We start from the raw sequence: 14,230 nt of genomic DNA, 5'->3' as shown, positions 1-14,230 counted from the left end.
CCCCCACGGCGCGGGCGGGGTGGGGCTGAGAGGTTAGGGGGTGTGGCGCGTGCCCCAGCGCGCCCCAGGGCCCGAGACTCCGTGGAGGCGAGGGTATTGGGGCTGCGGCGGCGGGCGCTGGCCTCACCCGTGCTTCACGCTCGGTCCCGCGTGGCCCAGGCCCGGTGCTTCCACGGTGGGATCCTAGAAGGCTGTGGGTCCGAGGAGGGGGACCCCCTACTACACCTTCTGAACCGCAGGCCTTGGGGTTTAGGGTAAGGGTTTAGGGTAAGCGGCTGTTTGCATCAATCTTAAATGTGAGGCTCCCCCGGAGTCCCTGTCCCCGTTACGTTTTTTTAAAATACATGTTTTATTGTTGCAAAGGACATAATTTTCCACACTGTAAATATTTTAAAATAAAATCACCTCCCTGCAAATTTACAAGGTTTGTTTTCCCTTCCAAATTCTATTTACATCAATATGCCTCCGAGAATTTTGTCAAATTGCGACGTTTTAATAATTTATATTCTTTTCTACTAAACATTTAATAGTCTTTTATTGATGATTCCATCAAATTTCTGTGCAACAGAGTATGTATAAAAGTTAATACGTACTTTCCTGTAACTAGAAACCTCTTAACATTTTTTTTGGATTAAAGTCTCATTACAATTATTATTAGTACATAATAGATAAAACCTACTTAAATACACATTTTGGTAAGGAATTTTTAGATAGTAAAAGTAATGGGTTGGAAATGTATCCTTTGATCATATCTATTGGGCTTTTTAAAAAATTAGTTAAGGTATCTATAAAAGATAGTATATGAATTAATTTGTAAATGAGATCATTGCTGGAATAAGACAGGGTTCAGTGAAAAATACAGCAAAAAGGTGATTTATAGAAGAATCCATAACACATTACCGTTCAGTTCATCAAAATTTTATAGACATGTGGTGATGATAATGATCAAAGAAGCTGGTTGTAAGTAAGAACAAGGAGGCAGCCTGGGTCCAGGTAAAAGTAAATATGAAGTTACAGCACCTAATAATTTTTACCAAGTCCAGTCTCCTTCCACTTGCTGCATGACGAACCAATAAGTCAAGAGATAAGGGGTTGGGACCAAGAAAGCAATTTTATTCAGAAATTCAGCAGACCAAGATATCAGACTAATGTCCCATATCATCATCTTTAACTCAGGATGTGATTTCAAGCTCCTTTGATATTAGGGAAAGAGGGGAACAGGAGAGGGTGGAGGTCAGGAGGTGATGACCAACCTCAGACATCCGGGCACCAGCAAGGGCCTGAGGAGGGGGTGAAACTCCTTGTCCCTGGCCAGTTGAGTCCAGTCATTTTGTTGATATTCCTACACGTGATGTTCCTACACGTCCTTGACAACCCAGTCGTCACTTTTGTCCATACTTCCTTATCTCCTGGGGGAGGAGTCTTGGGTAAGGGGCTGTTTGCATCAATCTTAAGCTGTGAGCAAAATTCCTTCTGATGCTTAACAAGCCCGTGTGCAGGGCCACAAGGCTGAGCAGAAGCTTTTTGACCCAATAATTGAGGCACCAAAGGAAACAAAGAATGTAAAAGCAGAGACGTCAAGTGTTTCACTGTTACATCATCATTTAACAGAAGTTAATGAAAATGTTTCTGCTACAAATCTGAATAAAAGTTGAGAAAATATAAAATTTGCACTTGATGTAAAACACTTTTACTTGGAAATATGCTGTCAGAAGGTAGCACTTTCTACCTCGTTTCTTGAAATGATGCAAAATATGCAACTGATGGGTGTCCTTGATTAAGGAGGCATTCTGCAATAATACACTGTGGTAATCAAATTCCTCCTTTGCGTGGAGCATTGAGGCTTTTAAAGAGTTAATAAACATACAGCACTTAGAATGATGCCTGGCACTGAGTGTCTCAGTCTGTTCGGGTCGCTGTAACTACCATAGACCGGGTGGCTTGTGGACAGCAGATACGTACTTCTCACAGTCCTGGAGGCCGGACATCCAAGATCAAGGTGCTGTCAGGTTCAGGGTGTGGTGTGAGCCGTGCTCTTGGTTCATAGAAGGCTGATCTCTCCTGTGCTGTCACATGGAGAAGCGGCGAGGGAGTGCCTTCAAGACCTAGTCACTCCCCAAAGGCCTCCCCCCACCCCCACGATACATCCTTCACCTATGGATTAGGTCTCAGTGTAAGAATTTGTGGGGGACACAAACATTGCCTCTAGCATTGAGGGTCTCGGAAAGGAGAGTGGCAGGGCAGGAAGGAGGGCAGTAGGTAGCAACCCTGTCCACACGCGCCCAGGCCTGTCCGCCCCAGGAGAGAGTTACGCACAGTTTGAGCAGTGAGAACTCTCTGAGGCCTCCTTTGAAAGTCTTTTTGTGACCCCTGCTATCTCAGCGTGAAGCCCGATGCCTATTAAGCCAATGAGCTCACGTTTGATCTGGGTTGCACTGCTCGGAGTGTCCAGCAGGTGGCCGTGCAAGCCTTTTCTTGGGTAAAGGATGCTCTGCTGATTGCCCCATAGCAACAAATTGGAGCTTAAGGAACTGAGTTTCTCTCTTCTCTGCTGGATTTTTGGGGAGCAGTGACATTATGAGAGAAAACAAGGAAGGAGCTGTGAGGACAGGTGACCAGAGATTGGGTGCCTCCGAAGGAAAAATGATGTGACTTATTCTGAGACTTCAGGGACTATAAGCATTATGAAACTTACTCTACAGATCCATTCACAAACCATTAGATCAGGCTTCCACTTGCCACGATGTTGGGGTCCCAGCATGAGTCACTGAGCATATTCTCCAGAATCCCAGTCAGTTCTGTTAGCCAAGCTTCACTAACTACACGGACCATGGGAGCACCTGGGAAACAGAATTTCCCTGCGCACAGAGACCACTTTGGAAAACACCATTTTTCTCCAGAAACCCAGGTGTGGAGAAGCAGTAGTAGCTACATGCTGAGGATGCCGGCCACACAGAAGGCAGGGGGACATGGAGGCAGCTGCTGCAGAAGGCCTGCACGCCTGCCTGCTGAGCCCGCAGCGCGGGGAACCCCAGCCCACCCACAGCTGGTCTCCCTGCTTCCTCTCCCGGGCATGAGCCAGTCTGCCACTCCAGCCCCAAATGCTAGTATTCCCCCAACACGCAGGACCTCTGAGACCAGTGTGCCTATCATATACCTCGCCCATCTTTTCTGACGGGAGCTAGGGAACTTTTAGAGACTCAGGCTGAGAATGAACTTTTGGATTTCTCCCGTATTTTTCTGCGTCTCACCATCCTGGATCCCAGGGTAGCATAAAGTTTGATCAAAGATGAGAGTAATGGTGCAGATGTAAGCCTGCAGGCGGGCTCTGATAACCCCCAGACTCACGGTTCACATTCCAGCCACCATGGCACCGCCCGGGGGTGTCCCAACATAGAGTATCTGTGAGCCTCAGTGTCCTCTATCCCCCCTAGGAAGTGGGAGCTAGGTCTCTGCCAAAATCTGTTCCCTGGAGCAAGGCTCCTACCCACAGAACAATACAGCTCTCTGTGGGCAGTAACTTGTGTGCTTAACAAATAATTTCATGTTTTCCTAGTCCAGCCCAGGAAGACTGGAGATGAGCTGGGACAGGTGGGGCCGCTCCTTCAAGCAGATCCTCCTTCCTTCTCTCTGTTGATGCCCCTCCCCACCTTTAGGGTCACATATCCCTCCAGGGAAGAGACCTGCCTGGTTTGTCTTCAGGGTCCCCCATACTAGATCGTTAGCTCTCGGGGAGAGCTAAGGCTGGAGATCTTCCCAGAGACCACCACCATGGAGAAATGGGTGCCACTCATGGCCAGTCCACAGCACCCGCTCTGACGACCCAACAGCCACTCTAGAAGTACACGTCACCCACACCTTTGTTTCCTTCTCCCCACAATTCTGCTTCAACTTTCTCAGATACTGTGAGGTTAATTTCTGTGTCTCAGGTTGAAGTTTCTCAACAAGAGGATTTGATTGGTTTAGCAAGTCACTGCTAAGAATCAAGTTTCCCAGACAAGGAGAATGCTTGCCCCAGGTTCTCCCGTGGCCCCCGGGCCCCTGCTGATGACTGCCTCTGGGTCAGGCAGTCAGCCCCCTGCAGCCTCCAGTCCAAGGAAGCCAAGTCACACAGCGAGGCAATGCTTGCTTCAGGAGCAGCAGAGAGCAGAGCTGTGGGCCCAGGGGCTTGTCCTTGGATGGGCCTGCACACCTGGCAGGCCCCACCTGGAGGGTCTATTAGCAGTGGCCGTTCCCACTGGCTCACTAGTGGCAGGGTCAGAAAACATCTGTGAGCAAGGCAGAAGTTTCTCTTCCTTTTTCCTCCAGTTGAGAGCTCAGGCTGGGCCCCTGTCCCTGCATGTGTAGAAACGGAACTGTTTTATCCTCAAGACAAAAGCTGCCCCTGGACTCAGTCCCTTTCTTCACTTAATGGTTTCCTGGATGGCATTTTCATCCAAGAATCTGGAGGTGCCACCTGGATAGAGACATGGGAGTAGACAGTTAAGAGAGATGGAAAGGAGCATCTAGAATGAAGCACCTCGTGTCTTTTAAATCACTACTGTGAAGCCGGGAAAACTGTAGCACAAAGAAGGCGCATAGTGAATCTGTGGCATCTTACTACACTGATGGACAGTGACGGCATCGGGGTATGGGTGGGGACTTGATAATATGGGTAAATGTAGCAACCACATTGTTTTTTCATGTGAAAACTTCATAAGAGTGTATATCAATAATACCTTAATAAAAAAAATCACTACCATGAAGAAAACTCCAATTACTCCAAAATAAACAATAGGCACATGGCCACATGTGCAGCCAAGCCTGGTCTGCACTTTTTCAACGAGCATTTCTGGCTCTCCGGTCTGGAACAAGTATGCCTTAATTCTAAATACGTGAAAGAAAGTCAGTTTAGCAAATTTATACAACCTGCTGCAATTTTCTCTATCAATGAACTCTACCTTGACTATGCCAAAGATTTTCGAGTTCAAAGAGCTTGAAAGAGCTTCAAAATATAAGTAAGACACTGCTGTTTCCACTAACATTTACAAGTGTTTCCAAAGGTCAAAAAAAGCATCATGGGATTGGAGTAAGTATCAGTGCCTACAAATGACATTTAGATTCTGTGCTTCAGGCGCTTAGTCTTGTGGTGGCCTTGTCTGGGCATCAGGGACAGTGTGTTCTGTTTTATCACAGGTATTCTTAGCCACATAGTTTTTACTAGCGATAGTTTGGCTACCATTCGTCTGATCAGGTGCCTTGTCCATTACTGGATTCCCTTTCTTAACATTTGGATCTCCAGAGATACATTTTCATTGATGTGTTAGAATGGCACATGGATAGCAATAACGTCACACTTTTGGAAAGAATATTCTGAAAGTCATGGCAACACCAAGCCATGACTAAGTACATTGACCTTGGGTCTCGACTACTGACTCAGTCTAGTGCCCTCACACAGTAGGTGTTCACTAGGAACGGCAATGAACTCAAGTGAATAGACAGGAGGAAGAATGCATAAAGCTATTCTTTTTCCTCTTTCTTCCCCTAGCTTTGATATTCCTCTCAAACAGGTGTGTTTTATAGCTGCAAGGATTTGGAAGAAAAGTTAAAAGGCGTCCCTCTCCTTCTAGTCTTCCTGCATTGTCAAGCATAATTATTTAGTTACTGAAAAAGATCAAGATTCAATCTCACAGGTACATACCCATCATCTGAAGCTGCAGCTCTGAAGAAATCCATATGATTTTATGTTTACAAGTTATAAATGTCCATTGATAATCTAATACCTGGGCCATTTCATCCAAGGCAAAAATAGTCCAAACTCCCCTGCCACCCTCCAGCAAAACGTCAACACAAAACAAAACTTCTGACATATACACAATCTTTGGACAAAAGGGGAAAAAAACCCTTCTCAATTCATGTACAGGTTTTGAGATGAAAATACCGGTTACCAGCTGGGTATGTGGCAGCTGTTTGAATAGCTTCCAAATGGTTTTATGTTTTCAGGTATCCTTGTATTGAATTTTTAATCTAACAGTAAATCATAATAGCTTTCCTTTTGGTTTTTTTCATTAATTAAATCTAGGAAAAATACAGAAACCATCAATAAAAGTACTATTTCCCAAACTTGTATATTTTTGGAACATTCCAAGAAATTTCCATTTCTGGAACTATAAACATTTCCCAAAATGTTTAATAGTTCACAAAGCACGTTTCCATTCTCTATGTCTTCTAATTCTCAGAGAGAACATTGAGGCTGTACTTTTTTCCCTCTATGCAGTGTCCTATCTTTCCATTCACTTTTATTCAACCTGTGTCATGCACTAAGCTGAGCATGGGTAAGGCTGACAAAGACCAGGGCTGTCTCTGTCTTCTGGGATGACTTCAGTTGGGATACCATCACCTTGACTCTTACCAAAACCCTGAAAGATGATGGAATCCATGAATTTTTGCCCTTTTTTGAAAGAGAAAAAAAAAATATGACCTTAAATACGCAAAAAAGTTATGAAGGAGAATTTCTAAAAAGTTTCTTTTCTGTTCTGGTAGGAATACTTAACATGAGATATACACTTTAAACAGATTTTTCAGTGCACAATGCCACAATATTAGCTATAGACACTGTGCTGTAGAGCAGCTCTCTAGAGATCATTCACCTTGCAAAGCTGAGACTTTATATGCATCGAACCACCCCTGCTCCCCCTCCTCCAGCCCTGGCAGCCACCGCTCTACTCCCTGCGTCTGTGTGTTGGCCCGTTTCAGGCGCCTGTGTAAGTGGAACCACATAGTGTTTATTCGTCTGTGTCTGGTTTCTTTTACTTAGCGTGATGTCCCCAAAGTTCATCCATGTTGCCTAGGGCAAGATTTCCCACTTCTTAAGGCTGAATAATATTCCACTGTAGGTATAGACCACATTTTTTTTTACCCATCTTCCATCAGTGGACATGTAGATTGTTTCAAAAAATTAGAAGTATAACTCCTGTGTGATCCAGCAATCCCACTTCTGGGTATTTATCCAAAAGAACCGAAATAAGGATCCGGAAATGGTATTTGCACTTGTATGTCCACTGCCTTGTTACAATTCCCCAAGATGCGGAAACGATCCAAAAATTATTTTAATTACCATTTGGCATTTTTAAGTACAGATTTCACAAAACTCTTCATGCTTCATACTTTGAGAAAAACGTTGACTTCTCAATCCAGAAAGAGACACTGTGTCACTGCGTTTGGAAGCACAGTAGGTGCCTGAAAAAGTAGAGAGAGAATTGAAGTGTGTTGTGGCCCGTAATATGAAAGGAAGTTTCTAGAACTCTTGGAGATCTGAAGGAGACTCCGAGCTGGGCTCTTCCGCCCCACCCGCCAGCAGAGGGCGCGAGCTTTGAGAGCGGGGCTGCGGTCACGTGACACCACAGCAGAAAGATCTCGAATAGGAGAGAGGATGGGTTCTCACGTTCATTTACAGGGTACTACTTTATTATAACACCAACATGAATAAAAAGGATTTACTCCTCACTCTAGTGTGAATTTCCACAGTGCGGTAAGAATTTCAGACTGATTTTGGAGCTTTGCAACTAATTATGGTGATTGGAAATTGTCATTTTATAAAGTGACAAATTGTCAGGATTCGCATGTGAGCAGGTGATGAGCCTTCTCAGTTTATATCAGTTGTCTTGGTTTCGAGAATACCATTATTAATGTCTCAATTACATTTAAAAAGATACAAATATGTAAGGATTATGTTTACTAATTGATCAAGAAGAAACATTTGAATCCTGCTCCCTCCCTTCCAATCTTGCACTGATTATTTAGAGAGGATCCAAATGCTGAGTTTAAATAGAAGCATACGACTCTCACTGCCGCTGACTTGACTTAAAATAAAGGGTATAAAACATAACAGACACATATGTGTTCACCAAAAGTTATACCCACTGACCAGGAACTCACAGTGGATTCTGCCAAAACAGCTGTCACACGTTGTACACAGAGGTCCTCGATGTTTTACGTCTCCACCTGTTTCTAAACCAGAGCGGTTTATTCTTATGACGTAAGGACAGGTAGGAGAGAAGGGTTTCAATTTTCCTTTATTTGATTCACTGCCTCACCTGTCACCTTTCATTCTCTTGTTTGAGAAAGGAAGCATAAATTTGGGGATTTTTTAAAATCCACCATTTGTTCACATTTCACTGGTAGTCTGAAGCTATTTTCCCTGCTTGTTTTTATGTGAAAGAAAGAAAAGACCAACCTATTCTGTTTCAGAATATCAACGTCTAAAACCGTTGGCTAAGCAAAGGGAAATTGAACCCGTCTGTCATTCCAGCAGATGTCGAGAGTTCTGTGCGTTTAAGGTGATAGCGATCAGTCCACAGGCTGGAGGAATGGGAGGGCGGGGGGAGGCAGGATGCACCGTGCGGCTCTGCGCCCTGTGTATTTACTGCACAAAATCTGCAAATGCAGACTGCAAACTTGACTTGCTTCCTCAGGCTTAGCGAAGTGACCCAGTGCACAGCGAAGGGTTCCGTGGCGTGATTGAATTATTTGTTTGCATTCAGGCACCTGGTACCGTCGGTGTTCCACGTAAGATTTCCAAAATGATGGTTGACTCAGAGGTCATTTTCAGTTGATCTAAGTTAAATCAATATATTATCTCTCCTGGCCGATTCCCCTTTAGGTCTCACCTCTAATTGTAGAACAAAAGACCTGTAAAAAAGCTTCAAGCATCAACATACAAGTGGGGTGTTTTTCTCTCTCAGTACCAGATGCACGCCCAGCCACACTGAGACTATTTTTTCTATGTAATTTATTTACATGTATATCGGATCCCTAGGGCTGCAGTAACAAATTACCACAAAGTGGGTGGCTTGTGACAATGGAAATGTCTTATCGCACGGTTCTGGAGAAGTAGGACATCAGGCGGCAGGCCATGACCCCGGCTCCTGGCGGCTCCTGGTGGGGCTTGGTGGGGCTCAGTGGGGCCCAGTGCAGTAGTACCCTCCAGTCTCTGCCCCTGTCTTCACATGGCCTTGTCTCTGTGTGTTCCTCTATGTGCCCTGTCCTCTTCTTTAAGGACACAGTCATTGGATTTCAGGTCCTCCTCCCAAGTCAGTAACACCTCATCTGAATCAGTTACATTCACAAAACCCTATTTCAAACCCACACTGAGATCCCAGGTGGACATGAATTTTGGGGGACACTATTCAACCCAGTAAACATATTTCACATTCACCTACTGTGTGCAGACACAAAACTTCACATTCCGTGTCCTATCCCTGAGGAAGCCACAGCTGAGTTACTGTCGACGGCCCCCCTCACTCAGCCAGATCTCCACCCTCTGGGCTGGCCAAACACACACACCCGTAATCAGTGTCCAGAGCAGTATTTGGTGTCTACTGGTACTTCCAGATGGAAGAAGAGAAATAGGAAAAAAATGGGGAAAAAAGAACACCTAGTGGAGATGAGACAATGAGGAAGGAGAGGGCCCTGCTGCTGGCATCCTGGCCATGAGAGCGGGAATGGCACAGCCTGCCATCCACGGGCGTATGCACACCTGTGAAGCACAAAAGTGCAGGTGAAATGATGCCAGCGATGGAGATTTCCACCAATTTCATTCAAGGGGGGGCTGTACATGGAGCATTTGTTCTGTGTTGTGTGCTGCGAGCAGGCCCAGGTACTCCCTGGGGGAAGGGGGACAGGTGTGCAGATAAAGCTGAAGCCAAAGTCTGGCTGCTCGCATTCGAGAACAGAGTGAACAGGGCTCCTGTGAGTCCCTCCCCTGAGGGCTGAAGGCCGCCCTGCCAGCCAGTGAGGAAGCCACGCCGGTCAGAGCGTCAGCACAGGCCCGCTTGATCGGCCCAGAGCCAGCCAGCCTGTGAGGAATATTTGGGCCTACCCAGACAAGTGATTCCCCATGAAATTACTGACATTTGAGGTTCAAGGCGCCTCTCCCTCAGCCCCTTCTAACTCACAGGCCCCCTTTGTGCCTAATTCTTACTCCTAATCTGTGTTCCTTTTCTTACAGAGACCCCCTAAATTCCGAATCCTTCAGGTCCCACAAACCTGGGTCCTGCTGGGCTAAGGATGGCAGAGCTGCTCAGAACAGCAGGCAGGATGTCTGAGGCACCCCAGCCCTGGGCCCCTGCTGCCGCCTCTAGTGGCCATCAGGGCAGACATGTGGTCTTCATTCTGGAGGCTTCCGCCATCTCCTTGTGATTTAGTCATGCCATCGCCATTTAGCTTTGCATGTCCACTCATAGTTTTAGCCTGGGCTCTTGACTACCTTGGAGAGCTGCCCAGCCCATGCACAGGTCCCTGGGAAGCCTTCGTAAATACAGTCGTCTCCCCCTGGGCTTCTGGTGGGTCTCGTATAACTGGTGTGTGCTGCAACCTGAGAGAGAGTCAGGGCTCCCCAGGCTCGCAGGCCTCCCAGTTGGGGGGCCCCTGATAGGATCCCCCTTGTCTCCCTGGTGTGGTCGTGTGGCCAGGACAGGCTGTCCACAGAAGAAGGGAGGACATTTCTGTCCACGGGGGATGAGGGCCAGGAGCACAGCAGGGGGAGATGAGACGGGAAGGTCTCTTCCCCCGGCCACACTTCCTTCAAGATCTGTTTTTGAGATTCTTTTCTTCCTTGGGGACTGCGGACCCAGGGAGGACTTGGAGCAGGTGGCTAGTGCAGGGGCTCAGGGCTGAGGATGGGGTCTGAGCACCTGTGGGGGGCCGACTGAAGAGCACCCAGGGTGGGATTGCTTTTCTTCAGGCACTGCTACGGAGCTGGGGGGAGCTGTTCACTTGCCTGCACCCCTAGGCCAGCAGCACCCTGGCCCTGACCCCTGATGTCAGCTCCCAGAGGGGGTGTCCCTGTGATGGGCAAGGCTGTGCTGAGGGACTCTGCCCACAGAGCAATGAGGCATCCGGTGTTGGAGCTGAGGGAGGGACTGGGGGCAGGGTGCTGCCTGCAGGCAGTGGACAGCGTGAGGCTTGGGTCACCCCATCAGAGACACTAAGTACCTGGGGCACCACGAGGTGGCCACATCTACAGCACCAGGCAGCTGGGGAACCGTGGCACATGACATATGGGGAGCGGATGTGTGTCCCCGCTTTGCAGTCACGGTCTACCAGGACCTGGGCCACAGGGCTACGCTGACATGAACTTCTCCTTTAGTTTGCTGGATGAAAGAACTCCCTCCTCCCTGGATGCAATCAAAGAAAACACATCCCCAATTAAAGCTTTTATTGAACAGATGGGGTTCAGTTGTTAAGTGCTGCTGGGAGCCCTGCACAAAACACCCCTTTAAAACATTTGTTTCCTATTGGGCAAACATGGGCCAGAAAAACAAGACACTGAGTTCATAGACACAATCTGCTCCTGGATTGTTTTGCAGGTTTTCAAACTGTAAGCAATTGCTGCTATTCAGAATTCAAGTGTCATATTCATTGTGGCTCTAAAAGAAAGAAAAACGGAAATGGTACCTGGACTTACAGACGTGAGGAACTCATTGGCACACATGCTCAGGACGGAACATCTCCTAAATGTCAAAGAGCTCCCGTTTTCCCTCCAGGTCTGTGACAATCTATAGGAACCAGCTGAAGCCCCATTTGCATTTAGGCGCCTCCTACAGCGCATTACGCCCTCTAACTGCCTGGGATTCCTGGAGAATACTCCTCCTTTCAGGCAAGTAAGAGCTGTGTGTGTACTGATTTCCCGGGGCTATTATAACTGCAAACATAATGACTTAAGAGCAATCCATTCTCTCACAGGTCTAGGCGAGAAGTCTGCAGTCAAGGTGTGAGCAGGGTGCTTCTCTCTGGGGGCTACGCCCTCGCCTCTACCAGCTTCTAGAGGCCCCGTGTCCCTCCGCCCTGGCCCTTTCCTCCCCCTTCAGCGTGCACGACTCCAGCACTGGCTCCATGACGTTGTCTTCTTGTTGGGCTTTGACGCTCTTTCCTCCCTTTTACCAGGATTCTGTGATTGTGTAGGGTCCGAGGGTGATCAAGGATGATCTCCCATCTCAAGACCCTTCCCTTAACTTGCAAAGTCCCCTTTGCCATTAGGGTGACCTATCTCAGGTCCCAGTGATTAGGATGTGGTCATCTATTTTGTGTGTGGGGTCATTATTCAGCCTCCCACCATGTGTAACGTGGTGGAAAATCTCCCAGGACATGAACAAACTCCCATCAAAGACCCATCAGGACAGTCAATTTTGCAATGTCCTGGACGACCTCTTGGGGCTCCGGGCTCCTGCCCCGGGGTTCTCAGCCTGGCCTGGGGCTCCCTTTGAATTTACTCACTTCAGTGGAGATGCTCAGCCTTTCTTCTCCGTTCTTCCTTTTGTTGGTAACTGTCTTGTTTGATGTGTGTGACTGGACGTTCAATGTGACTTCTTGTGATCTTGGAGCTGAGACAGAAACATCTAAGGGAGAACGATCCGGTCGGCCCAGGATCTCTGACAGCCTAGTGTGAGGGGCCAAGCAGGGCTCCTACAGAAGGTCCTCTCTGCCGCCAGCCTACAAGCAAAGCCTGACTGTTCAGGGAGGCTGAAAGGCAGTTGAGGAGCAGCTCTTTGGAGCAAGTGGCTGGGGTGCTGGGTATCTGCTCTCTGCTCCCTCTGGGCCTGCTGAGTCTACTGGCCAGAGTGTCTGATTCATGCTGGAAAAGTTGGTCAGCTGAACACTGGCTGCCCGAGGAGAACTCTAGGAGGTGGCCCGGATGGGAACAGTTAGCGCCAGAGTTTTCTGTGGGCCAGATGTGGGTCCTGCAGGAGGGAACCAGACTGGATTCATCTTGAGAGAGAATCGACCACCGGAGGCACTGCTTCCAGAAAAAGGGAGGCAGATGAAGGGGAAGCAGCCGCAGGAAATAGCAGACTCTCAAGGAAATTTTGGGTGACAGACCCTCAGCCCTGGCAGAGCTATCTCTGAAGGGCTCATAAAAGCATCTCTTGAGGAAAGAAAATCAGATTTTGAAAAATGCTGTATCTCAAGGGCCCCAATGTCAAGGTAAAACCATCCTCATCCAGTAAGACCTTTCCCTGCCAAGGCTGCCATGTGCATGTGACAGTCACCCCATGGAGTTGTGCAGTGCACACCCTGCCCCTCCCACCCCCTGTTCCACACCTGCAAGGTCCTGAAACACCAGCCAGCTAGTGAGGAGGGGTTGCGGGTCCCTGCACATGGAGATTGAGCATGGGCTTCTGGCTGTCTTCCCATAGATCAATCTTGGATTATAGAGAGAGAAATGACTCAAACAACAAACAAGTGGGACTCCCCTGGGAGACTGAAGGCTTGGGTGGGTGGAGGGGGGCACAGTGCTGCTGTGGGACAGAGCGGCTGGCGGTGACCAAGGAAGGGGGAGGGAAGGGAAAGGCAGCTTAAGTCCGGCTCTTGCCTCTCGCACTCCTTCCCTTGAGTCACCATTGCCCATGCCAGTGAGGGAGGTGCCCACGGGAGTGGGATCAGGGCAGCACCAAGGCTGCGCTGAGTAAGGAGCCAATTCATTCTTTTATTTACTCAACAAGTATTTGCCAGATGTCCCCTGCGCCAGGCACCAATCTGGACACTGGATACCGCAATGGCAAAATGGAACAAAAATCCCTGTACTCATGAGCAGGGACAGCATGTGCAAAGGCCCTTCGGTGGAGGGGTGCCGGGTGTTTCCAAAGAACAGCAAGAGGCCAGAGGGGCTACCAGGCTACAATGGACGGAAGGAGGAGAAGAGAGTTGGGAGATGGGGCAGGGAATTAATCGAGAGCGGGTCACAAAGAATATGATAAGGCTCTACTGTTTACTGTTAGCGAGATGAAAAGCCACTGGGGGCCCCAAGCAGAGGAATACCTATCTGTCCTTGAGAATGAACTGCAGGAGGGCCAGGGAGAGGCTGGTGGGTGGGTAATTGTGAGCAGAGATGCACAGGCCTGGAGGGGGGGGTGGTAGGTGGTGACTGACTCTGGGATATATGTTGAGGTAGAGCCAGTAGGTTTGGATAATGGATTAGATAAGACAGAAGTCAAGGATGACTCCGAGGACTGTTGCCTGAGAAACGGCAGGAAAGAAGTTGCTGTTTGCTGAGAGACACGCAGAAGGAATAGTTAGGAGGAAATACTAAGGAATATTAGGGATATTAAAGAGCTCAGTTTTTGAGCTGGTTTAGGTCTGAGATGCCTACCAGTTATCTTGTTGGAGGGAGGTTAACAGCTCAGGAGTTCCGGTCACAGGTAGGGGCTGGAGATACAATGTGGAATGTCAGCAGCACAGAGAGGCTATTGAA

Source organism: Manis javanica, chromosome 9, assembly GCF_040802235.1.
Source record: "Manis javanica isolate MJ-LG chromosome 9, MJ_LKY, whole genome shotgun sequence".
Taxonomy (NCBI): Eukaryota; Metazoa; Chordata; class Mammalia; order Pholidota; family Manidae; genus Manis; species Manis javanica.
This window is presented reverse-complemented; position numbering follows the sequence as displayed.